We start from the raw sequence: 27,182 nt of genomic DNA, 5'->3' as shown, positions 1-27,182 counted from the left end.
GAGCATTGCAGAACAGTTAGCAAACCCACATTGTGATCTCTGCCTGCCGTTAACCGCCGGCCTGTTACTAACTTATACAAGGCCTTCCACTTCTCTGAACCTTGTTTCCATCATTTCTAAAGTATGGTATGGATTAGCTTCTGAAAACTGAAAACCCTTCAGTTTTCAATATTCTGTGATTTATGTTTACCTTCTTGCCCCCATTAACTTTTAAGTTCTTGAGGGCTGGAATTGTGTCTTGTATGTCTTAGTACCTCCCTAGGACTCTGCACAAAGCTTTATACACAGACGGTGTTTAATATTAGGTTGGTACAAAAGTAATTGCAGTTTAAAAGGTTAAAAATAATGACAAAAACCACAATTACTTTTGTACCAACCTAATATTATTAGTTGGTTGGCTGGTGGAAAATGCTGCTGTGTCTGCTCTGGGCTTGATTGACTTTCAGAAATCGCCTTCTGCTGGGAGATCACCGGTGAAGACTTTGCGACTCTCTTTTCTGCATAAGTTTATAACAAACATTTGGGGTCCAATTTGCTGCGTTTTTTCAATAAGAAAGCTATGTAATACTATTAAGACTCACCATTTCAAAACCTGAAACATTCTAAAACTGAAAGCTTTTATTTAACTCGTGTGATAGAAAACCTGACTTGGCCACTGGTTGTCTATCTGCTCTGCAGAGTGTGGATATTTAGAGATGTAGCCGCAGAAATGTTCATGTATTTGATGTGGGGAGGGGTGCTGCCTCAGACCCTCAGACCCAGAGAGACTTGCAGTCAGGTTCCTGGATGTGCTTCCTACTTGTAGGTGTTTCTTTGGAACCCAACTGAGCCTCGTTCCTTCACTATTTTCTGGGAAGGGATACAGCTACTCGTTTGAGAGTCAGTCCGTTAACTCTTATAGCTGCTTTGACCTGATGTTTAAATATTTCAAAAAAAATTTACAAAGGCTCCTAGAAAAACATGAAAATTGTAGAAAAATGTACAATGATGGAATCTGACATGTCTCATTCATTTTTTTGGTGAGGAAACTGAGAGGAGAGGTGATAGAGTGTTCGTGGCAGAGCCAGGCTCAGAAATCCCTGTTCCTGGACTTCCCATTAACATTCCAAGCCAGCAGGCTGCTCCCTTCCTTTCTCCCCAGGCTTCAGGGTCCTCAGGTTGGGGAGGACACGTTCCTACCCCCTCTTGATTGAAGGCTACATCTTTTTTTTCTCTTTTCTCCTTGTCCTTGTTTGGCAGTCATGGGCACTCCCGTGGGAATTTAGGCCTCCTTTCCCCCACCATTAAATAACCAGCCCCTCTCAGAGTCTGAGCCCTGAGTATTTCTGGCCTGCCTATTTAACCTACTGGAGGTCCTCTGAGATCATTTCTCTCTACCTATTGCTGTCCACAATTCCTTGCACTATAGTGTCTTCCATAAATACATACACATCCTCAAGCATCCTCTTACAAACTGTTTACTCATCTTCTCATCCATTAAGATGATATTCTCCAGAGCAAGCCTGGCACCTGTGTCTTTGACGTCTACATATCTTTGCCTCTGGATGTTGAACCATTTATTATTTCCCTGGCCCTTACAGATGACTTGTGGTCTTCTACTTATTGTCATTATGCTGGAAAATGCTAAGATAAGGTATAATTTAAATTCATCATAGAAATGAAATTTCCCAAAAGTGCCCAATTGAATAGTTTTCTTAAGCCCCATAGATTTACCACATTGTCTGTATACCCCTCACTCACAAGCTTCATGTAGATATCTGTAAAAGACCATTGAATTTATTGTGTGGGATTGATCATTTGAAGCCACCCCGATTCTGCTCACCCCTTCATTCCCCTTAGCACTATAGTTTCTCTTGCTTCAAGGGGCACACGATATAGAATGGTGCCCCCTTTTTATTTAGCAAATATTTGTAATCCCTCCTAATTACCCTGAATAGAATTTATAGATAATATGACCTACCTATTTATATAAGTTTAAAAATATCAGTAAAATGCCTTAACTGTAATAGAAAAGAGAACCAAGGAACAAGTTAGTTATAATACAATATCACATTTTCTAAGCAGTAATTGCTTGGGCATGACTACACAGAAGACAGAAGGAAGGGGTCTAATGCTTGAACCTATACATAGAATTCCTGAGAATGTAACAGCCACATATACCCACAAAAGATACAACTGTGTGGTGTGAGTGACTCAAATACCAGGAGAGGTGCTGCTGAGGTTGATGGGATTTTCCAAAATGGTGAACCACTCTTGGTAAAGTTCCAAAGAACATAAAGTATAGTATCCCTTGATTTGTACTCCAGTGGCATTCCTGGACAATTCAGTATATGTTAAAACCATACAAAAATCTTCTGTGTTTATTTCTAGATGCAGATAATTACAAATGGACTTTTCACCTCCGAATGTTCTGTGGACCATTCTAAAGTCACGTGGGAGAGTTCTTTTGTGGGCTGTTGTGGAAATTGTAGGATGTCTGGCAGTACCTGTGGTACTCCCTACCTACTGTGGTGCTGATAGAGAGCCCCCTACCCCAGGGGTGGCCCCATTGAGAACTACTGGTCTGGAAGAGGGACCAGAACCAAGAACTGGGAGACCTGCGTCCTAGGTCTGGGCTAGAGAGCCTTGATATTTGTGTGACCTTAACTCCCGATGTCAGGGTCTCCTCTCTGTAAAGAGGATTTAATGACACACATGTTCTGCTGGCCTTCGGGACTGTGGCTTATTGTGCTCCCCTCCTCGGCCTCAGGACAGCCAGAGCATCCGTGTGTACCCCATAACATAGATCCCATTCACAAACTCTCCCTCACTGTGATTGTTCTTAGCATTTAAACATCCTTAGGTCTCTCTAATTAGGAAAGAAGGAAGGGAAGGAGGGGAAAGTACACCCTCCTCATCGCTACTTCTCCAGCAGCTTTCTCCCTCCTTCACAAGCAAATTTCTCAAGAGTTATCCATATACCCTATTTCAGTCACCTCCCTATGCAGTCACTCCTCCTCCTTAAATGGTCCGCAGTGACCTCTGTGCTGCTAAATCTCTTTAGTCCCTGTCTGACTTGCCTCTGCAATTGACGCCCCCCCCCCCCAAACTCTCCTGCCTCACTTCCTTGCCAGGGTCCTTTCCTGGGTGTCCTCCTGCCTCCCTGGCCCTTCCTCAGGGCCCTTCACAGCCATGGATGTCACCCCTCCCACCTTCTGCCCAGCATGCTCCTCTTCTGTGCTGCTCTGTCCAGCTGGGGTCCCAGACCTGCCACCCCTGGGGTCCCGCAGGCATCTCAGACTTCGAACATCTAAAACGCAGCAGCTCACTGTGCTTACCTCCAACTCGAGCCTCGTCTGGTATCCTCTTCTCTCAGGGAATGACACCACCGTTGCCCATGTCAGAAGTCTGGTGTCACCCTCCGCTCCTTCCTCTCTCTCACCCCTGCCCAATAAATCCCTCCCCCAGTCCTGATTGTCCTGCTTTCTCAATAGTTCTCCCATCTTCACTAATTTGAGTTGCCTACCTGACCCTTGTTGGCATTTAAGATTGTAACCTGTACTTACTGTTTGTGCCAGATTAAAACCTTTAGAGGCCCTCAGCACTGACCAGTTTAGGGTCCTACAAGTAATGAAAAATAAATTCATGTAGTTCTCAGTGATAATATAAAACCATGATTTTAAAAACAACAACATTTACTTGTGCAATGAAGCCACAATAGCTTCTTTTTGCTTCCCTCTCATTATTTTCTCTGCTTTAAAATTATTTAAAATCATGGGCCGTACCCTAAGCATGTGTCCAGCAGGCGGGCCAGTGGGGCAATCCAGGACCACTTAGAATGTCAGCCTCCTGTGGCCAGGGCTTGGGTCTTTGCCTCTGTGGTCTTTGCATATACCTGGAGGCATGATGTAGACACTGAGTAGTTGTTTAATGAACATATTAATGAACGGATAAAAAATGAGATGAACTTGAAAGGGTTCACTTAAGTCAAAAGCACCATCAGAATATAAGTTATTATTATAAATTTTCTGGTATTTGGTATTACAGTAGAATTTCCAAGATTTTTTTGTTCATTTGGTTTTAGTTTTTAATTTTATTGGGGAATATTGGAGAACAGCGTGCTTCTCCAGGGCCCATCAGCTCCAAGTCATTGTCCTTCAATCTAGTTGTGGAGGGCGCAGCTCAGCTCCAAGTCCAGTTGCCGTTTTCAATCTTAGATGCAGGGGGCACAGCCTGCTATCCCATGTGGGAATTGAACCTGCAACCTTGTTGGTGAGAGCTTGCACTCTCACCAACTGAGCCATCCGGCTGCCCCTCCGGTAGGTCAGTGGCAGATTGGTGTCTGCAATCTAGTTGTGGAGGACGCAGCTCACTGGCCCATGTAGGCATCGAACCCGCAACCCTGTTGTTCAGAGCTTGCGCTGTAACCAACTGAGCCATCCGGCCGCCCTGAATTTCCAAGATTTTATATTACTAGTGTTTTAAAAACAACCAGCCCCACTGTTATGCTTCAGCTTTCATACTCCAACATAGTTAGCATTGCGGAGTCTGCACATGAAAAATGCATGTAAGGATTTCTGAATTAATAAGTAAATGAATTTGTACAATATGATGGTTTGCTTGATTCCCTTTAGCCCGCAGTGAGGCTGCTTAAAGAGACTCTGTCTGGCTGTGAGTTATTGAAAGTGACTACACCCAGCTGTGACAGACAGTGAACCTGGGGAAGGAATTGTGCCTGTGTGTGGGGTGGGGAAGGGGGGTTCCTTTGGAGTAACACTGGTGATGGTGATAGTGGTGTGGGAAATGGGGCATCTACCCTAGAAGCCTGTGTGAGATCTCAGAAGGGAGGAATGTGGCCTAAAGCCTAAGTTAGGCAGTATGAATAGGACTACCCACAACATTTTGGGGGGAAATGAAATACTTTATAAAACCCCTAGGAGGCTTAACAAATATAACTTGCCTCATTATTATGGGCTCGTAAACAAAATAGATGTCAAAACATTTCCAGAAAACATTAACTACTTATAAGAATAGACCCCAAAGGTGAATCAATCCTGTCCTCTGGCATTAGTAGGGAGGCTTCCTAGAAGAGTGCTGAGCTTGTGAGAGGAAGATGTAAGTCCATGAAAAAGTTATTAAAAGGGAAGGGCCAAACTGGGAGAGGAAATGAGGGCTATTTGGGCAAAGCTGGAATTTCTGTGCCCGTTGCAGACGTGATGATCAATGCCCTCCCTGGATTCACCCTCGCTGTTTTCTCCGTCCACCCTCTCCCTAATGGAAGGGTACCCCTTGTTATTTTCTTCTCAAAACTTATTTGAAAAGTAATTTCAGACTTACAAAAAAGTTGCCAGAATAGTACAAAATACCCGTATACTCTTTATCCAGATTCACTGTTTTTAACATTTTATCTCATTTGCTTTATCATTATGTTCTCTCTCTCTCTCTCTCTCTCTCTCTCTCTCTCTCTCTCTCTCTCTCTCTCTCTCTCTTATTTTCTTAACTATTTAAGAGTAAATTGCCTACAGCATGGCCCTTTAACGCTAAATGTTTCAGTGTGGATTTCCTAGGAATAAGGATGTTGTTTTATAATTATCTGCTGGTTGTATTCCAGTTTTGTCAATTGGCCCAATAATGTCCTTTATGGCATTTTTTCCTGTCCCGTACAGGATCCAGTCTAGGCTCCCATACTGCATTTTGTTGTCGTGTCTCCTTTAATCCAGTTCCTCAGTCTTTCTTTGCCTTTCATGACATTGGCATTTTTGAAGCATATAGCCTCCTCCTTCCCCTTTAAAAAGATTAAGAATGTTCTCCCTTTGGATTTGTCTGATGTTGCCTCATGTTTAGACTCTCGGTTATACATTCCCAGCTGGGATATACCACATCCTTTTTAGTATATTACATTCCAGAAGCACTGGATGTCCATCTGCCCCTTACGTGTGAGATGAAATTTGATCACACTCGGTCAAGATTTTGTCCAGTTTCCTCACTGTGCCTTTATTATTTTTCCTTTCTACTAATAAGCGATCTGTGGGGAGATACCTTAAGACCATATAAACATCCTGCTCTTTATCAGCATTTCACCCTGGATTTGCCAACCATCCTCTATGGGTTTGCAGGTATTTCTGGATCCCACCATGGTGTGGGAGTTCAAAGCTGTCTGGGACCAGGTGGCCCATTTCTGAGGGCCTTGCCCATGTTCTGTGCGGGGCCCAGCCCTGCTGAATAACCACATCTTCACAATAGTTTTCCTCTTCTTACTCCCACCAGGAACAGAAGCTCATTTGTCATTCACTCAACTGACATATGAGAATGTTCTTGCGAAAGCCTCTGAGCTTTATAGGACACAGTGGGGTATGAAGAGAAGGCTGTGCCCTCTTGCTCTCTTTAATGAGCCTAGTATAGAGTTGGGGAGACAAGACTTGGACTTACTGAAATGTAAAGGGCATAAAAGTTGTCAGTACTGTGACCCCCACAGGACAACTCAACCAGAGCTGTCCTATGACCTGAAGAATTAGGTGCCCTTCAGAGTTTGGGGGAGGAGGGATGGGGTGGGTTAAACAGGATGCAGGGACATTTCCTTAATGAGGCTAATCTTTGAGTGCGCACTGAAGAACAGGCAAATATGGATAAACAGAGAGGAGAGATAAAGGGCATTCTAGGAGGGGAGCTGTGTGTGCAGAGACTCAGAGGTGAGAGCATGGATGGTGCAATTGAGGGACAATGAGTTATGGACCAGCCTGGATAGGGCCAAGGTCTGTTGTGCGCGCGCTTGTGTGTGTGTGTGTGTGTGTGTGTGTGTGTGAATCTACTTCCTTTTGTTTTGCAAAGTAACTGCTTTGCAACCAAATCTTATTGAGCACCTATCTCGGGCCAGGCATTTAAAAAAATAAATTTTCTGATTCTTAAAGTAATATATGTTCAGTATAGGAAGTTTAGAAACATAGAAATCTATAAAGAAAAATTTTAATGAAGTCACTCTATTCTTTGATTCAGAGATAACTAGCCATGGTGTGTTTCTATCATTTCTAAGACCTTTGATGTTTTCCTGCTAACAGCCTTATTTTGTTTCATGGATTCAGTAGCCCCTCGTTACCCCTCAGAGGATATTAATCACACTTTTAAAAACATTTCATTCTGTTGACTTCATTGATTTTGTTTTCTAGCTAGAACTTCAGTTCTTAAATTTGGTGCTTGTTTCACGGTTTGGTTTTTGTGAAATGTTTGGTGAGTCTTGGTTACATGCTCCTCTCACTGTATTTTGAGGTTTTTCAGTGACCTCCATGTGAATGCCGATTCTGTGCTCCAGAGCCAGGTGCCGCTGCTTGTGGCCAGGAGGGGCTGGGGACTGACAGGAGCTGGTGCAAGTGTCCTTTTGCCTCCCTCCCGGTGTCCAGGGCACAAGCATGGATGGAGAGGTGGGAGGGGTCTACATGCCCGGCTGCTCCAAATCCAATCCCCAACCACTCAGGGCCTCTCCTTGGCCCCCAATCTGCTGGCTCCAAACTTAGAGCCTCCAGAGCTGCTCCTCGGAGCGTAGAGTCCTCAGCTGCACTGCTTGGGTTCAAATCCTAGTCCTGGCACTTACTAGCACTGTGACCTTGGGAAAGCTATGTAACTCAGTGTCTTATTTATAAAGTAGGAATAATAACAGTCTCGATCTCAAAGGATTTTCGTGAGGGTTAAATGAGATAATATAGGCCCAAATTCTTAGAACAATGTCTGGCATATAAATGTGCTCTATTAGTGTGAGTTATTATTATTATTATTATTATTATTATTATTATTAATGTCATGGTTTTATTTTGGGGGGTTTTAGTTTTTCCACATGTTGATTCCCGTCTGCCTTCCATCTTTAGGGAACCCATATAATTCCTTCTTGTTTTCCAGCACTGTAAGAGATTTATTCTTTCTAGAAAATGCCTTTTCTGTCATTTTCTAGGGCCTTGAGGGAGATAGGCGCATGCCCCTGGCCTGCCATCTTGATATAGTCATGCATTTACTTTAAGTTCTTTTCCTCTGAGTGTGTACATGTGTGTCATTGTGATCTGTAATATATACAGCAGGGCTCCACTGTCACGTGCATCAGCATGCCCCAGAGCCCGCCCAGGGCTGGTCTCACTTTGGTTTGAGCTACCGGATGCTGACTCTGTCCTCCACAGGACGGGGAGGTGATGAGTTCTCTTGTTGGCCTTGCTCAGGCTGGTTTGAGGCTGTCCTAATGAATGTAATGGGTCCTCTGTTTCTTTTGTCAAAAGGAATGTTAATTATTTTCAGCAGTCTAATTACGAGGCTAATGAGAGACTGACTGAGATAACATTCCCTTTAATTACTCTTGCCCAAGTGCTGTTTGAAGCCATATTTTGAGCACGTTGCAATGCTCAGTACTTTCGAGGTAGATGGAGATGTCTAGTGAGAGACCGAGGAGCCAGGGTTTCTGAATTTAAGGCTCACAGTGGAAGGGCCTGGCTGCATTCAGTGCTCAGCCTGGTGTATGCTGACCTTTTCTCTGCAGGACAGATTGGGTCAGGTGGAGAGCCCACAGCGTCCGTCACAGCTCCTCCAGAGCAAATCTCCTTCCTCGGTCTTTCACCCAGTGCCCCTGCCTTCACACCTCTTGGCCAGGCCCCCTAACGCTTGGAGGACTTGCATTCTGCCTTTTCCCTGTTGGATATTCAGTCCCTACTGTATATCGAGTTTTACCCGGGCTGTGGATGCACAGATAAGGAACTCACGGCCCAGATCTCTTTCTAAAACAAAATGTTGATCATGCCCCTCGCCTCTTTTCACAGAAGAAATGCCGTAGGTCTGTGTTCTGACCCCTACCACCTTCCCAGGCTGACCTGTGCCATGGTCTTCCTGTCTTCCTGATGTGATGTCTTTCAATACCTGGGCCTTCATGGGCAGACCCTTGGAAGGTGGTTCTCCCAAACCCTTGGGTGGACTCGAGTAGGCTGAAAAGGGCAGCTTACATGAGACTGTCTGCCATGACAACCTCTTGACAACTGTAAGTGGCTCATTGCCATAGGTAAATTAAGTCTCCTAGTTCCTGTCCACACGTCCCCATCTCTTATGTGTGGAATAGGGGGGGAAGTGCTTGCCTTCTCATTAACCTCTGAATTTCTCGTGCCGCCTGAGTAAATCAGAGTTAGTGCCCACCTCTTAGACTTGGGGAGAGGTTTTGAGATGTCCAGTGTGAAAACTGCCTGGCACGTAGAAGGTGCCCAATAAATGGTTAGGAGTTTTTAAACATTCCAAGCAGCACCCCTAGACTGAATTAAAGCCAGAGACCGAGGGGCTGGCTTCATCCGCCAATAGCCAGGGCCCTCTCCTGGCCTCTTGGATGTAAGTCACCCTTCAGACAGTGGACAGTAACTTTCATGGAACAGGGGTTAACCCTCCCTTCATCTCATAGTGGCAGACTTGGTTAACGTGGGCTGAGCCCGAGGAAGAGGCAGGGCAGGGGGTGTCTGTTCAGAAGGAAAGGATTTCCAAGAGCAAGGAAATGGAGCTCAGTTTTAGGTCTGTGTGTTTAGCAGCCTTCCAATCACCCTTGGTAAGTGCTGAAGCATATAGTCCAATAGAACTTTCTATGATGGACATGTGCTCTGTCTGCACTGTCCAAGTGGTAGACACCAGCCACATGCAGCTACTGAGCCCTTGAAGGCGGCCTGTGTAACTGAGGAACAGAATGTTTTATTTTATTCATTCATTGCCAATTAAAATTTAAATAGCCACATGTAGATAGTGGCTATCAAACTGCATAGTGTAATTCTGGAGTTTGTAGAAAAATAATCTATTCGTGCGCTACCTGGCCTTGGCATGTGCCTTGTCTCCAAGTTACCAGTTTTCACATGTCCTGTTTGCAGAAGACAGTCAAGGTATGCTAAGTTGATGGGAAGAATCAGGTGAGTCATCCCCTCTATCAGTCAAGGCAACAGGACAAAGTTGGGACAGTGACCAGAAGGGAGATTGGGAGCCCCCAAAGCTAGAGCTGCCCTACCGTGACCCACCGTGTTAGGCCTCTGACCCATCTTATTCTCATTCTGCCCTCTCCTATGTGCCAGGGGCAGAGCCTCTGGTTTTGACAGCAGCAGAGGTGGGTAGGTGGAACTCAAATATGTGATCCTCGTGCCAACTAGGTGTGCTCCAGATGAGGGGAAATCACTAGTGTTTGTCAAGATTTTCTGGATTGCAAGTGACAGAAAACCCAACAAACTAGCTGGAATGAAAAGGCATATTTACTTTCCTGTTAAAGTGAAGCACCCAGGCTAGAGAGGGCCTGGTAAAGTTACTTAGATTCTTTTGATCAGAAGCCATCAGTCATAGGATTTCCCTTCCCTTTATTTGTTAATAAATATGGTGCCACACAATAGCTGACTAGGACCTACAGTTTCTAGCCCCTGCCTGCAGTGGGAATCTTCCTGGTCATGTTCACTTGGCAACTAGGAGCTTTGCCTTGGCTCAGCTGGCATTGTAGGGACAACCAGAAGACTTTTGCAATAAGGGGTAGGGAATTAATTATCCGACCCTTTAATTACACCAACTCTAGCTACTCGGGTCTTGCTATTTCTCTACTTTGTTTAGCTTGCTGCTACCTCAGGGTCTTTTCACAGACTGCCGTTCCCTGTGCCTGGAATGCCTTTTCCAAAACTCTTTGCATAGTCTCTTTACATCGTTCTGATCTGTGCCTAAATGCTACCTCTTTAGAGGAGTTTAAGAACTTCCCTCTGACATCCAGTTTCTTTCTGTCTCCTACCAGGCCTTTCCCCTTTTTCGTGGCCATACTGTAATCCGAAATTACAGTATGCATTGGCTGGTTTCCTCATTCTCTGTCTCCCCACCAGTCTGTGAGCTCCAAGGGGCAGGAGCACTGCCTTGTTCACACCGAGTACAGTGCTTGGCCTTCAGCGGGGACTCAATAAATATTTGTTGATTACTGGAATCTAATACCTCGAATAAACAAACCAGCCTCCATAGGACTTCTTGGACTAGGTCTCCTGGTTGTTTAGAAATCTCTGGGGTGACTTGGCTGTGAAAAGTAGGGTACTGGTGTCACACCATTGAGGCAGTCCTGGCTTGTCCTCTGAAAGACCCACTGGACTTCTTTCTGCCTCCACTGGCGAGGCAACAGAAGGGGAGGGTCCCCATTTCTCCAAAGGCATGGTGTGGTGCGGTAACCTGTGGGACACCCGAAGAGTGTGGCAGTAATAGGGAAAACCCCTATAAATAAATGCTTGGTGACTTTGTTGGTGAGGTTGTGAGACCACTCTATCCCTTCCCAGCTGACAGAAGGAGCTTTGCTGGTCTCATGTGACAAAGATTCTAGGGCCCCTCAGCTGCTGCTGATGGGATCTGCATAGGGGATTATTGACGAAGGGGAGGTGAGGCAGCTCTTTACAGTAACACATGCCTTGCTCTGGGATAGCAGCCAGGCAGCTAATTAGAGAGCCCAGCAGCTGTCCAGCCTTTCAGGCAGCAAGCAGTAGCTACCCAGTGCCAGGAGGTGGGATGGGAGCGAAAGGAGAGGGGCCTGGGGCCAGAGACCACCCTCCGAGGTATTGGGGATGGGCAGGCAGTGTTTGTGCAGAGGGGACATTGGGAGGGACATGTCAAGTAGAGTGGGCTGGATGGAGAGGAGGAAGGGAGAAGAAGAGGGTGACAGGACAGGGTGGCCTCCAGGTGAGACAGAAGACAGGGTGGTGACATGTCTGGGGGGCAGGGAAACCCAGATTCCAAACCCTGAGCGAGGGGTCACAGAGTAAAGGACAAGGCCAAGTGGAGTGGGAGGGGGTGTCTGTGAGTTCATCCCCTGTCTCTACCCATCTGCCCCATGCCAGCCAGGTCCCCAAGGCCTGGTTTCCTTGCTCCCCAGGGGAAGCTGACCATACACAGCCTTTCTTCTAGGGGATTTGGAATTCCAAATGCATTTGTAGATGAGCATGGTCACTCCTTGGTTTGGAAAGTTGCCAAATCCACTTGTGTTCAGGGCTGGTCTTACTGCTGGACAAGTAAAAATATTTCTTCTGAGTCACATGGGAAGAACTGGGGGGCTTTGAGTAACCAGAGGGATCCCCAATACATATTTGGGACATCTCTTTACTTTGTGGGTAACTGGGGTGAGGGGGATTTAGGGAGAGTTAAGGAAGAGGAGAGTGGGAGAGAAAAAGGGACAGTGCTACGCCTGCTGCTTTCTGGCTCCTGTCTTAGGTTCCGGGCCACAGAAATGAGGGTGGGAGCTGGGGGTTGATTTGGTTTTTAGGTTCTGGTCAGAGAAGCAGAGATTCAAACCTGCAAGCCCAGCTTACCCTAAGTAGTTATAAGTGAGGAGAGAATGATGCAGAGGGAATTTCCTGCCAGCAGCTGCTGGTTAAACCTCTTTGGGAAATGAATCCTACTTGCATGAAAACTGGATGTGCCTTTTGAGAGTGCCAGCACATTGTAGAAATAACAGAATGGGCATTGTATTCTCTGGCCTGAGCCCGAGGTTGGCTCTTTGCTCACATAGGAGCCTGCTGTGTCTCCCGGGATGGCTGGGATCCTCTGTTCCTGCCCCACACCTCTGCATGTGACATGTCTTCTGTCTTGTCCAGACCCAAGGCACCTACCCCATCTCTCAACCCAGGTGATGGCTCTTAGAGGTGGGAGAAAGGAGAGAGAGCAGCCTCCTTTCTTCCCTTGTCTGCAGAGATAGCCCTGACCATTGTAAACCAACGTTTACGGTGCTTTATGGGAGCGAGCCCCTCCAAGATGGGCATGAAAATTAGAGAAGATCCCCCATCATTGTTGGGTTAATAACACTGGATGGTGCAGTCACCTAAGAATTTAGCTGGATCCTTCTCTGCCTTGCTTGTCCATCCATCCAACAGAAATTCTATGGTCTCAAGGAATTCATAATGGGGAGGGGGAAACACACATAATAATTTTAAGATAGGACAATATATTTCATTAGAATGTTCAAAGTCCTGTGGGAACATCCATGACAGAATAACGGGGGAGGCGGTACTGTGGAGGATGGCTCCATCATCAAAGGAATGAGAACGAAGCAGGGTCTTGAAGGAAGAGTAGGTGTGATGGGCTGCAGAGGACGACAGGTAGAGAGGGCTTGAAACCGTGTGGTGGTCTCCCTACTCCGTCAAGCTTCCAGCAGCACTTGGCATGTTGATGGAGACGTTGGTGGAGAGACTTGGCTGTGTGTTTATAAATAAGCAGCTCACAGAATGGACTCAATAGATTACACTTAATGAAGCGTGTGTGTGCAGACATGTGCCTTAAGAATGAGATTAGGATGGGAAGCAGTTTGAAGGCGTGCTGTATAAGGAGAGGGGTGACTCTGGAGCCTGAGGTCCAGGGTTTGCATCAATGTGTAGATTTGGCCTAATCTCTTAATGCCTTGAGACTCAGTGTTTGTCATCTCTAAAATGGGGGTAGTGGTGGTGATAATTCCAGCCCTCCCTGCAGGAGTCTTGGAAGAATCATAAGAGATGATAGAAAAAGTATAAGTTTTACCCACATGTTAGTTGCTATATGGGCTCGTCACACATTCATATGCTCTAAAAACTTCTGGTTCAGGCCATGCGGTCCACAGAGGAGCCTCTTGCCCTCTGTAGCCTGGAACCTTCTCTAAGGGGGCAGGGAGTATCGGAGGGGGCTGGGGACAGCTTGTTGCTTGGAGGCAGAGGTAGGACCCCTGCAGTACCATCGTCTTCTCCTCTGCCCCCACCAGCTTCCAGGGGGAAGAGCCTGCAGACCAGGAAGCAGGATGTGTCCACTGAGAGGCTGGCCCTGGAGGAGGCTGTTCTGACTATTGCGGCTTCATCTGCCAGGGAGGCACCTCCGCCAGCCACGGGCTCCCGGGGCTGACTGCAGTGAGCCACCGACCGGCAGGCTGTGCTGCCAGGATGTGGGTTTTGGTTTCTGTTCCTGTTTTGGTTTTGATTTGTGCTATTGATATGGCCTGCTTAGGGCCTGCTTAGGGCCCATGGGTGGGATTAAACTGCCCAGGCATAGGTGGTGCTGGGGTGGCGGGGGTGGCAGATATGCCCCATTAAAGCCCTTTTCTCAAGGTGACAGGTACGTGCCAGGGTGACCATCAGGCAGGCTGGGGGAAGGCAAGAGGATGGAGGATGGACGGGTGGGGCAGGGTTGGAGGCCCCTTGTAGCGGAGCGGGGGAAGGACAGAGGCAAGGCAGAGCACAGCCGCCCCACTGCCCGTCATACTCTGTGCCCTTTACTTCTGTCAGAGCAGAGGTCCCAGGGAGAGACCCAGGCATGCTCACACTCCTTCCCCACAAGCACATGTGCACACAGCGAATTTCAGCTTTCCAACCCCTGACCTTTTACTCCTCCTTGGCTCCCCTGCTGCCTTGCAAATTGTCAGTTTAGGGAACAAAGGTCCGAGTCGCCCCTGCTTAGAGAGCCTGGGGTGGGTGAGGGAGGAAGGTGGCCATGTCAGCACAGGGTGTCCCTTCTGTGGTCCACCCTGCTTGCCCATCCATGGGGGACTGGTGCCAACTCCCACCCCCAGTCACATACGACTTCCAGGTGGCTGGTGCATCTTTCCACAGGGTCGAGCTAGACCTGACCTCTGTCCCAGGCTTGTGTACATGGTGCTGTATCCAAGGGGATTTGGGGAAGCGTCAGCACCTTCATATTAAGACAAAAAATGTCAGAATCTCTATCAAATGGTCAAGTCTTCGGGATATGTTAAAAGTATGTATGTGGCAAGGGGCGTTATGAAGTCAGATTTCTATCAGCGTGCAGCCAGTTGTGATGTTAACAGGAAGGGCCTCAACAACAATACTGATAAAATAATAGCATGAAGTAAACATGAGTGTGGTGGGATTGCAGGGAGGGGGATTGAGCACATTGTTCTTATTGGCGGTGGTGGGCTGGTTTTTCTGTGTCGCTGTGCTTGACTCCCCAAATTCTCAAACAACTGTCCGACATTGCCTGCCTTCCGCCCTTGAGAACAGATGCACCGACTACAGGTGAAGGTGAGAGTGTAATTTGAAGCTAGATGAGAATGGAGCTGGGTTCTAAAATTATATCCCCTCTCAGGTTTACGTGTGCACACATTCATTCGTGGTGTGAGGAGACTTAAGTCCTAGCCCCACGTGTGAATTAGGGTGGGTCCTAGGCTCTCACTCTGGATTAACCAGACCTAAGCACACAGGATGGCTAAGAGGAGGTGGCAAGTTCCAGCAGAGGGGCCTGGGTGGCCTGGGCAGGATGTGTCTGGTGCTGAGTCCGGAGCCGGGGCCCTTGTGATGTTTGCCTTGAGGCTTCCTCTCCAGCTGGCCTAGTAGCTTGAAGCTGGGGACAGTTTAAACCGATGAACATTTCCTCTTTTATTCTCAGGGACACAGGGAAGCCCTTGCCTGCCCACTAACTGAGGACCAGCTGGGGCCTGGGACTGATGCTGGCCCACACTGCTGAGAATGACACTGAGGCCCAGCCAGGCACCAGGACAAAGGGTAACTCGGAACATGCCTGGACAGTGACCCTGATGTCTGTTCTGAGCCGCGCACTCAAGGGTGAGATAAGTGAGTATGCTTCCGGCTCACTGGGCATCACCAGCCCTCCCTGACTCAGCAGCATGGGCCCACGTCTGGAAGTCCCTGTTCCGAGCATGTTTTCTGTCTGAAGGCCTGCCAGAGGGCAGCAATGGGAGGGGAGCGACCAGTAGTTTCAGGCCATGTCCTGTGCTGCAGCCATGTTATAGCCACATGACCTCTAAACACTGGGCCAGACCCAGATTGGCTGACGCCAGTGATGTGAGCACATAGCAGGTGGCATCTTCCCAAATTCTCTTTCTTGTCTGTAGGCTCTTGGATGCTTTGGACCTTGGGCTCTGCCTCTGTGCCCTGTAGGAACTGCTCCTCACCTGGGACTTGGGCTCTGCTCAGATGCCATGAGCCGTTTCCATGACCCTGGCTAGAGCATCCAGGGCACCAGGAGTTGAGGGATTTGTGGCACCTGAACTGCCATAAGAGTGGGCACTAGGGGGTCAAGAGGAGCAAGTCCTGTGCTGCTTTTGTCTTGTTTCAGCTGCATCTCCTCCTCAGACCGGACCAGCTCCATATAGGGCGAGAGGGCCCCAACTGTAGAGTCTCACCTGTCCTCGCGTGGCCTGTTTTTCCAGCCTTGGACTCTGGATTTTCCTAGATCGTGCTTTAAAAAAGTGACAGTTGGCTGCTTTCCCAAGCCCCAGAGCCTGTCCGACCTACAGGCTGTTCTATCTATACAGGGCAGACAGTCCCCCTGGGAGATGGGGGACCAGCAGGCAGACGGCTCCCCTGGAAGGCAGGGCAGGTAGGGCTGCTGCTTCTGCACTCCTGACTGGACCAGCTTTTAGGAGTGGCTAGACTGGTCCACAGGAGCCCAGAGCCTTAGATTCCATGGAGGAGTTTGCAGGGAGGGAAACGACTAACGAGGTATTTCTCAGCTTTAGGTAGCACTAGACTCTACTGCCAGTTGAGAGTTTAAAACACAGGGCTGGAAGCCGTTTCACTGAGCTTGGGCTTGCAATATCCGTTTGTGATTGGAGGGTCTTTCAGGAAATGTGTTCTTGGATTGATCTGTAGATGGGGTGGTGTGAGCACGCCTGGCCCAGGGGAGTGGTGTGGGAGTCGAGGGATGGCTATGGAGGCCATGGTGGGCACATGGTGACTCAGACAGGAGACCTCTTCCCCACATAGCACAGGATTCCCCAGAGCAAGCTACATCATCAGCCTCAAAACTCTTCTACCATTGGTCCAGTGACCCTACTTCTGGAATTATTTAAGAAATCTTTCATTAGAAAATAGTCCCAGAGAATTCTTTAATTATAGGCATAGCAAATGTAACACTGGAAATGAGAAACAATTGTTCTCCCTCTGTTGAACATCTATGTTAAGTAAATTATAGTTTTCTACTTGGTGGAATAGTACTCAGTCATTATAACGAGAACATAGGCGATATAACAATTTGGAAAAACGATTATGATACAATAAGTGAAAATGTCAGGTTACAGAATAAGTACATTATGGTAACTTGTAAAATAAACACAGGAGAAAAGATTGCAAAGGAGAAATGATAATGGCTGCTAGTTTAGTGGAATTATGAATCTTTTTCCTTCTATCATGCATGGATTTGCTTCTTTTAAAACTAAATTTAGTCTGGATAAATATACAACACACCATTAATAGTGGCTTTCTCTAAGATGTGGGATAATGGGGGACTTTGCTTTCTAAACTGTTCCTTTCTGTAACATTTAAATTTCAGCTGTGGGCACATGTTACTTTTGTAATCAGAAAATATAATGAAGATATTTTTTAAATGCTAGAATTAAAATTTTTTAAAAGACTGTATTTCCCAAGAAAGAGGAGAAGAGACAGGCTGAGCTGGCAAGCTGTTTATACCTGCCCTCATCAGGTGTTAAGGGCCTGTGCCTGTTTGGGCTCATTCATTCATTCCTTCCAAAAGTATTCGTGGGTCTTATTGCCGGGCACCATTCTAGGCACTGGTTACCCAGCAGTGAACAAGACGGAGTCCTTGCCCTTGTGGAGCTTTTATTCTAATTGGAGATAGGCAATGGGCAAGTAACACAATATGAGAAAGTGAAAGTGCCGTGAAGAAAATAAAATGGGGCAATGTGAGTGATGGGGAGGCTATTTTGGACTGGAGATCAGACGTCTCCGAAGAATGACAGTTGAGCTGCGACCTGAGTGACAACAGGGAGGCAGCCACTGAGGTCTGGGAAGAGCCTTGCAGGCAACGCACAAGATGCCCAGCCTACGGTCCCCGTCCACAGATTGCCCTTTGCTGCTTGAGCCCTGGGGAACCTCTGTGCCAGGCTGACTCTGTTCCCCAACCCACTTGCCCCCGCTGCACCTGCCAGCTGGGATTTGCTTAGCATCTGAGGCCCTCTAACATCCTCCCCTGCCTGCCGCCCTGTGTGGAACGGTTGCTCCTGACAGTGTCTGCTGCTGTTCTGAGCACAGGGCTTCTCTGGGCAGCCTGCATGCTGGCCACTGCTCTTGGCTGGCAGGTCTGGGTCATTTGAGATTCCCAGCAGCATTGGTGCAGGCTGGCAGTCAGAGAGGCTCTGGGTAATATGTGTCCTGGTGAGGTGTCTTTGAATGGCACATGCCTTGAAGCCCAGAGAGGTGGCTGCTGCCATGGTCATAAGGGGGTCAGCTTGTGACCCTGGAGGACCTCTGTGTGCATCCTGCCAGAGCTTGGCCCAGAATAGAACTTGGTCTCTCAGAATAGGCTGAAAGACTTTGGTAGCTCTGACACCCAGTTCTGAGCTTCATTGATAATTTATCTACCTAGAAGCTCGCATCCTTCTTACTTTCTGTTGTCTCTCCGTATACCATCCCAACCTTCCAGAAGCAGAAACTCAGAAAATGGTAGTGGCCCCAGAGAAGCCTGTAGTCAGCCTCAAGCAGTGCAGTGTGCTTGTTGGAAGTGAAAGCACTGGAGCTGGCTTTGAATTCCAGCTCTCCTTTTATAGCTGTAAGAACTTAGGCTAATTACTTAGCCTTCCTCTGCCTCAATCTCCCCATCTGTTAAGTGGGCTTGAGGATTATCTGAGTTAGTACATGGAAAGCGCTGGGAAGACTGCCTGATTATTATTACTGTGACTTGGGAGGTGGAGGGAGAGCCATCCCAGGGGCCTTTCCTGGGGGATGCCCCAGCAAGAGAGGGTGGAACTCTGGATCCCCAGTGACTAGGGGCCGGCCAGTGACCACAGGTCTTTTCCCTCACTTGCTTCCTTCTGGCCCTGAAGCAAGCCCATGTTTTCCTTTCCCCTCCTCAACTTGATAACCACAGGGGAACTCAGGATAGTTTCAGCCCTTGTGTCTTGCACCTGGATGCAAGAACAGCTGCCCACCCCTCCTTCATTCCACTCACCTCCAGCACAGGACTCAGGTTACTGAAGCTGTCGCCCCACTGCCTTGCCCTCAGGGTTCCCCTAGAAGGGCTGTGCATCTCCCCAGAGCATAGAACTGCAGCGATTTTGGTGTCTGGGGATGGGAAGTAAGATGTGGGAAGTAAATGGGGTGAAAGAGGAAGGCCTGCCCACCCTGGCTGCATGGAACGGGAAGCCCTATTTTCTAGCGAGATGCTCTTCTGGACAAAAATTCCCAGAGTCATTGTGTTGTGGAGCCTCAGCTTCCTGGAACAAAGTGGGAGTTTTTGCCAAAACCAAGGACAGTCATCTCATCTGGTTTTGCCTCCTGCCTGTCTTGGGCTCCTTTGGCGTTTTCTTTGTCCCTCTCAACTGCTCACTCTACTCTCTGCCACCCTGAGGGATAGCTCAGTAGGTGAGCTAGTCCTAGGGAGCAGGACTCTGAAAGCCAGCCCACTTCCTTCCAATCACCTGTCCCCTTGGTGGGGCAGTGCCCTGCCCTGACAAGTCTCCTTGAGCTCTGGTCCTTGATGGAACTGTGTGTTCCCAGGCCATTTCATCAACAAGCATGAGGAGTTTTATCAACACTTGTACTTGAGTGTTGTTCCCCAAAATCCCTCTTGTGAAACTGTCCACTGCTCTCCAAATTTTTTCTCCTGCCTTCAGTCTTGCCCATGCTCTCCTCCCCTTTCCTTCCCCCTGAATTTTCTCTCCTGGGCTGTCCCATTTTTGTGTCATGGTCCTCAGGATACTGCGTTTGTCACCAGGAGAAAGAAGCCAATATCCAGCGTGCTGCTGGTTCTTCCTGATGCCGGCTTTCCCCGGGCTCTGATCCCAGGGCTGAGCAAGGAGGTACTGGAAGGGTCCAGGGCCAAGGGCTCGGATGGGGGGAGGCCAGAGCAGGGATAGGTGTCTGTTGGGCCCAGCAGAGGGTGGGAGAGCCTGTCCTAGCTCAAAGTGTAAGCACAGCTCCTTTGGTTATTAGACATGGGTTTGGGGAGTGGAGTTCTGAAAATCCACCCAAGCTAATGCCTGCCTCTAATCTTAGCGTCTGTCCCAACATGTGTGAACTACCATCCCAGCTGACGACACGATCTCATATCTCTGTTCCCTGTCTTCACTCCCATCTCCTGGCCTCAGCCAGGACTTCTAGGTTCCCCCATTTTTCTAGTGTGGACCAGATGTGTTCTGCTGGCACGACCCCTCAAACGTGGTCTGACCTTGCCTAGGTATGCTTCCCCTCTACCTATCTATGTTCTTCCAGGTATGGAAGATTCCAGAAATGGAAGCCAGGCCTTAGGTTCACCCTGCTTTCTCCCCCATCCTCTCCTCTGCCCAGCACCTTGCCCTCTCTCTCCCTCTGACAGCTACGTCTTTAATCTTGCTTCTGCTCCTAGAGTTTGGGTCTCCAGCTCTTCCAAGTCACTTGCTCCAGGGGTGATTGGAGCTTTTAATTTATTATTGACTGGACAACCACTCTTGGGAATCCCAAAAGTTGAGACTAAGAGGCAAGGAGAGCAGGGTTTTAAAATCAGCATCAAGGTGGGGGTTTTACCTGAGTGATGAATCCACTAGTTATGTCAAGCTGCAGCATGGCTGAACGGGAAGGCCATTTCCTGGATCCCGTGGGAATGAGGTGCTAGGGGTGTAAGTGCAGGTCAAGCGGACAGACCCAAGTTCAGAGGGGCCTGAATGGGGTGGGAGACAGAGTGGTCTGTCAGGGGTTCAGGGTGAAATAAGGGTGTGAGAAGCTGTACCAGGAAGGCTGGCCCTTTCATCATTCCACCCTTCTTTTCTTTTCTTTTTTTTTAAAGATTTTTATTGGGGAAGGGGAACAGGACTTTACTGGGGAACAGTGTGTTAATCTTAGTTGTGGAGGGTGCTGCTCAGCTTCAAGTTGTTGTCCTTTACAGTCTTAGTTGTGGAAGGCGCAGCTCAGCTCCAGGTCCAGTTCCTGTTTCTAGTTGCAGGGGGCGCAGCCCACCATCCCTTGCGGGAGTCGAACTGGCAACTTTGTGGTTGAGAGGACACACTCCAACCAACTGAGCCATCCAGGAGCTCAGCGGCAGCTCAGCTCAAGGTGCCGTATTCAATCTTAGTTCTATGGGGTGGAGCCCACCATCCCTAGTGGGAGTCGAGGAGTTGAACCGGCAACCTTATGGTTGAGAGCCCACTGGCCCATGTGGGATTCGAACCGGCAGCCTTCAGAGTTAGGAGCATGGAGCTCTAACCGCCTGAGCCACTGGGCCGGCCCCCACCTTTTTTTTCAAGCCTCGCCGTCAGAGGGCTGGTTCTGAGACCCTTCCTCGCTCAGCCACATGAAAGCTAGACTCTCATGCCAATTCTCCTCAGCTGAATTTTTGTTCTCCCTCAGGCTGTATGTGTAAATACTGTTTTCACGGGGTTATTTGGCTGCCAGGTTAGTGCTCTGGGTAAAAGTGAAGACCTGACCTGCTTGACAAGGAACCGCCCGGCCGCCAGTGAAGGCAGGAGCAAAATGACCCTGCCTCAAGTGGGAGGGCGCACGCTAAGCAAAGAAGCCAACCAGGAAGCCTGGCTCTGGGCCAGAAATGATAGCACCCTGTCATGCAGGGACTCTGCTTCCACTCCCCGCACCAGAACGCAGGACATGGTGAGGCCAAAAAGAAACACCCACAGAGCCATAGATAGGGGAGTCATACCACTATATTCTCGCTGGCCGCTGGTTGGGACACAAAAGCAAACATCTGCCAGTACCCCCACAAGGGGTCTTCCTGCACCCCAGTCTCACTGGTGGCCGGGCGAGACACAGGAAGTAGGATCCACATGATCCGCAGTCCACCATCTGCACTTGCTAACCCCACTTGCTAACTGCAACCTGCCGCCCGCTTCACTGCCAACCCACCAACCCCCTAGTGTAGCCATGGCAGTTATATTAGTGGCTAATGGCTAACTGGTAATAGCTGAAGGCCACCCAGCCACAGCGGGTGGCCATCTGGTTACAGCTGATGGCCATCTGATAACCAAGCCAGCACCTTTCCATGTGAGGCCGAGAGCCTGGAAACTGCTTTCTGGGACTCTGTCCCCACACACCCTTTCTTGAGCATTGGCTGTATTCTTAGTAGTGTGTATCTATTATAATAGCTCATTTATCCTTGCAATAACTCTCAGAAGTAGGTACTTTTATTATCCTCACTTTACCTATAAGGAAACTGAGGCACAGAGAGGTCAGGTAAGATGCCCTAGATCCTGCAGGGGGTGGTAATCAGTCAGGATGCAAATCCCCGCAGTTAGGATCTAGATCTCCTGTGCTTAACCATTACACCCTGTGCAAACCTGTGAGTCATGCTTTGTTGTTGGTAATGGCTCAGGAGGAAGAACCTGTGTGAGGGGTGGACAGCTCTGGAGATGCAGATGCTTAGGACAGTCTTCAGAGGAGGAGCTGGCTCTTGAAGGCTTATGGGTTCATGGGCCATGGGTGGGGGTGGGGGTAGCAGTGTTAGCAGTTGGGAAGGGCAGCCCAGGTAGCAAAAACATCAGTGTAAAGATCTGGAAGTCAGAGGTGGGTCACCAGTGGGCTTTGCCGACCATCCCTAGGGGTTTAAGCCTTACGCTGTAGATGTTAAAGACCCACTAATGGCTTCAAGTGGGGAGAAACATTGGATTTGCATTTCAGAAAGATTGCTGTTTCTACACACTCTTTCATAGTGTGATGAATACATTGGAAAGGAGTGAGGCAAGATGGAGATGAGCGGGGAGATGACTGGAGTCATCCAGATGAGAGATGACAAGGGCTTGAACCAGAGTTGCAGCAACGAGGAAGAGAAATGAAGAGGAGATGAATTTCAAAGATATATAAGAGGTAGAAAGGACAGGAGCTAATGGGTGACTTGGTGCTTTGCCATGTGACTTGCTTCAGCCAAGATGTCAGTGGGCGTGACTTAACCAGAGTCTTGAAAGGTGCTGGTGCAGTCAGGCTTGCTCGCTCTTGTGCCTCTGCCCTTGCCATGAGAAGAACATGCTGGGGTTAGTCCCCTGGGCGCACGAGCAGGATGAGAGACAAGTGGAGCAGAGCCACACCAGCCAAGCATAGGACAGCACCTCCAGAGGACTCGTCGTCTCACGGTGGAAGTCTCGAGTTCCAAGATCTGCCAACCCACAGACACGTGAGCTGTGATAATATATATGAAGGTAGATTTAAGCTACTGAGTTTTGGGATGATTTGTTAGGTAGCAAATGAAACCTGATAAAGAAATGTCTTTGTTATTGAATTGAATGTGTGCCAGGCACTATTTTAGTCACTGGGATGCAGTGCTCAACCAGACAGACAAGGTCCTTACTCTCAGGGAGCTCATGTTAGAGTGAGGATAGGCACAGGAAGCTGGAACGACGCCAGGGCCTCTGGGCGCATGGTCGTACCAGTAATCGGGATGGGTCATAGGAAGAAAACAGGTTTGGGGGAAAAGATAATGAGTTTGATTTAGGAAAGGAATTTGAGGTGCCTATGGGACATTTAGGTGGAGGTGTCCAGCAAGGAGTGGGATACACAGGAAAGATGTCTAGTTGGAGACTAAAAGTTATCAACATAATAAAAGAGAAAATCATCTGTACGAGAAAGAGACAGAGTAAGTGCTGCGGGTATTCAGAGGAAGAAGAGAAGACTTGTGGCTGGGAGGATGGAAAAGATTTTATTCTGAAGGTAACCTGTAAGCTGGGTTTGTACTTGTGGTGAGAGGAGAGGGGCACATTAAACACAATAGATAGCATCTGCAAAAGCGTGAAGACAGAGAGAGCTGGACTGTGAGAATAAGGCTGAAAAAGTAGATTGGAGTGAGATCAGGGAGAGTCTTTTGTGCCAGGCCAAGGATGCTGTAGGGTTTCATTAGGATATGAGCAGCCATTGAATGTTTTTTGAGCAGTGGGTGACGTTTGGCATTCACATTTAAGAGATGAGCAGCGCTATATAGGAGGATGAGTTTTGAAGTAGAAATCAAGAGCTATGGATGCTAGTCTCAGCTCTTCTATTCACTGGCGCTGGGATATGGGACAAATGACTTCTTTCTGAGCCCCAACTCTCTCTCTTAAAAAATGGGAGTAAAACTACCCGCCCTTTCACATGAATCTTAATTGTGTAAGAACCAATGACAAAATGTGAAGGAGAGTGCTTGGAAGACCACAGAGGAATGCACAAGGGTGGGTATTATTGTGATGATGCCTGCTGTAGCTGAAAGATGAGACTGGGGTTCCTAGACAGACAGGCAGACTGCAGATGTCATCTTTTTAAAAAAATGTTTCAATTACAGTTGACATACCATATTATATTATTTTTAGGTATATGACACAGTGATTAGACATTTATATAACTTACGAATTGATTGCCCTGATAAATCCAGTACACATCTGACACCATACATAGTTATTATAATGCTACTGACTATATTCCCCATGCCAGACTCTACAGCCCCATGACTATTTTGTAACTACCAATTTGTACCTCTTAATCCCCAACCCCCGCATCCAGCAACAGTCAAAATGCTTTCTGTATCTATGAGTTTCTTTCTGTTGGAATTGTTCATTTATCCTGTTCTCTAGATTCCACATACAAGTGATCATATAACATTTGTCTTTCTTTGCCTGACTTACTCCACTCAGCACAATACCTACTAGATCCATCCAAGTTGTTGCAGATTTCATTCTTTTTAATGGCTGAGTTGCAATATCATATTACAATATCATATATATATGTATATATATGTGTATATATATATATAGACATATATATATATATGTCTATATATATCTCACTTCCTCTTTATCCATTCATCCATTGATACACACTAGGCTGAGTCCAGATCTTGGCCATTGTAAACAATGCTGCAATGAACATATGGATGTACATGTTCCTTCAAAGTAGTGTTTTGGGTTTTTTCAGATAAATACCCACAAGTGGGATTGCTGCGTTCTTCTTTGTCTCCTGTTATAGACTTTGGTTTAAAGTTTACGTATTCTACTTCAGCTTTTTGTTTTTGTTTCCATTTTCATGAAATATCTTTTTCCATCCCTTTAGTTTCAGTCTGTGTGTGTCTTTCGATCTGAAGTGAATCTCTGAAGTAGGCAGCATATGTAAGGGTTTTGTTTTCTTATCCATTCAGTGACTCTATCTTTTGATTGGAGCATTTAATCCATTTACACATAAAATAATTGTTGGTAGGAATGTAGTTACTGCAATTTTATTATTCATATTTTTTATCATTTTCTTCTTCTTAAAGAAGGCCCTTTAACATTTCTTGTAATGTTGGCTTGGTGGTGACGAACTCCTTTAGCTTTTTCTGATCTGGGAAGCTCTTTTATCTTTCATTCTAAATGGTAGCTTTGCAGGTAGAATAATCCTGTTGTAGGTCCTTGCTTTTCATCACTTTGAATATTTCGTGCCAATCCCTTCTGGCCTGCAAAGTTTCTGTTGAGAAATCAGCTGACAGTCTTAGGGGAGCTCCCTCATAGGTAACTAACTGCTTTTCTCTCGCTGCTTTTAAGATTCTTTGTCTTTAACCTTTGGCATTTTCATTATGATGTGTCTTGGTGTGGGCCTCTGGGTTCATCTTGTTTGGGATTCTCTGCACTTCCCAGGCTTGTATGTCTATTTCCTTCACTAGGTTAGGGAAGTTTTCTGTCATTATTTCTTCAAATAGGTTTTCAATTCCCTGCTCTCTCTCTTCTCCTTCTGGTCCCCCTATGATGCAAATGTTGGTATGCTTGATGTTGTCCCAGAGGCCCCTTAAACTATCCTCATTTTTTGGCATTCTTTTTTCTTTTTGCTGTTCTGATTGGGTGTTTTCTACTACCTTATCTTCTAAATCGCTGATTTGATTCTCTGCTTCATCTAATCTACTTTTGAGTCCCTCTAATATAGTCTTCATTTCAGTTATTGTATTCTTTATATCTGACTGGTTCTTTTTTATATTTTCTATCTCCATTTTTATATTTCTTACCTCTTTGTTGAAGTTCTCCTTGAGATCATTGAACATCTTTATAATTAGTGTCCTGAACTCTGCGTCTAGTAGATTGCTTGTCTCCATTTTGTTTAGTTCTTTTTCTGGAGCTTTGTTTTTTTGTTCTTCCATTTAGGACATGTTTCTTTGTCTACCCATTTTGGCTGCCTCCCTGTGTTTGTTCCTATGTATTAGGCAGAGATGTTTCCCAATCTTGGTAGAGTGGCCTTATATAGTAGGTGTCCTGTGGGACCCAGTGGCACAGTCTCCCTTGTCACCTGAGCCAGGTGCTCCACGTGTATCCCTTGTGTGGGCTGTATGTGCCCTTCTATTGTAGTTGAGCCTTGGTTGCTACAAAGTGAGCTGCAGATGGTTGCCACTTGTGCTGGGCTTGGAGGTGCCTGGGAGAACTTAAGCTGTGAACTGAGGCTGGTTGCCACTAGTTCCAGACTTAGGGATGCTTAGCAAGAGGTACGGGGCATGCTAAGGCCAGATGCTGCTTGTTTGGGGTTTGTGGACCTTTGAGAAATTTTAGGAAAGTCTGCAGCATGAGCCAAGACAGGCTGTTGGTATGAACAGGACACTGGAAGTGGCTTGGGTAGGCCCACAAGTTGGGTGGGTGAGGTCTCGCAGAATCACCAGGGAGGTGTGAATGGTGTTAGCCAGGTTAATGGAGATTCAGATGTGTCGCTAGTTCTGTCTGCGTGGTAGGTGGGAGAGGGCTCAACAAAGGAACTATGGCTCCTGTCAGCATTTTTGTCTGGGAGAAAGCTGCCCCTCCTGCCCTTGCCACGAAGCCACACAATTCAGTTCCTCTTCATACATCCCTGGCACCTTTTGAGCTGCTACCCAAGTGCTGGAGCTCAGAACAAGTGATTCCATCAGCAATTAAGTCCATGCACAGGCCCTTTAAGAGGAACTCCTGGGACTCTAGCTGCCCACTATCTCTCTCAGCCACAGTCTCCACTGGTTTTCACAGCCAGAAGTTGTGGGGACTTCTTTTCCTGGGCTGGGGAGTCTGGTGTGGTGCTGGGATCCCTCACTCTTCAGGAGGGATCTCTACAGCTGAGATAACCCTCCAATTTTTAACCACCACATGTGGGTATAAGGACCAACACATTTCACGTTTCCACCCCTCCTACCTAGATGTCATATTGTTAACCTCTAACCCATCTCCCACCTTTGAGAGTGTATTGACAGTGATGTCAAATCTGGTGTCCACTGGCATCTGGCAGAGCTGGGATTCATGTTCTCCTGCTCTGCCTTCCTATTCTTGCTATAGCCCTGAACTCTCTTATCCAACCCTCTGCATAAACAACATGTGTCATTTAGAGAATGTC

The 27,182-nt window shown here is 47.3% G+C and overlaps 1 protein-coding gene across 17 annotated transcripts in view; it reads left to right on the top strand.

The window, feature by feature from the left end:
• Positions 1-27,182, top strand: part of TMEM229B (transmembrane protein 229B) — a 43,794-nt gene that overhangs the window by 9,267 nt on the left and 7,345 nt on the right. For 2 of the 17 annotated variants that reach the window (XM_074327324.2, XM_019733583.3), the window contains exon 1: positions 16,087-19,726. The gene's annotated coding sequence lies outside the window, so the exon portion shown is untranslated. The other 15 variants (XM_074327318.2, XM_074327315.2, XM_074327322.2 and 12 more) reach the window with 14 other exon arrangements.

The sequence above is a fragment of the Rhinolophus sinicus genome, chromosome 3, assembly GCF_057876585.1.
Source record: "Rhinolophus sinicus isolate RSI-liver-muscle chromosome 3, RSI-T2T, whole genome shotgun sequence".
Taxonomy (NCBI): domain Eukaryota; kingdom Metazoa; phylum Chordata; class Mammalia; order Chiroptera; family Rhinolophidae; genus Rhinolophus; species Rhinolophus sinicus.
The sequence above is the reverse complement of the archived record's forward strand: the minus strand, read 5'-3'. Positions and strand labels throughout refer to the sequence as shown.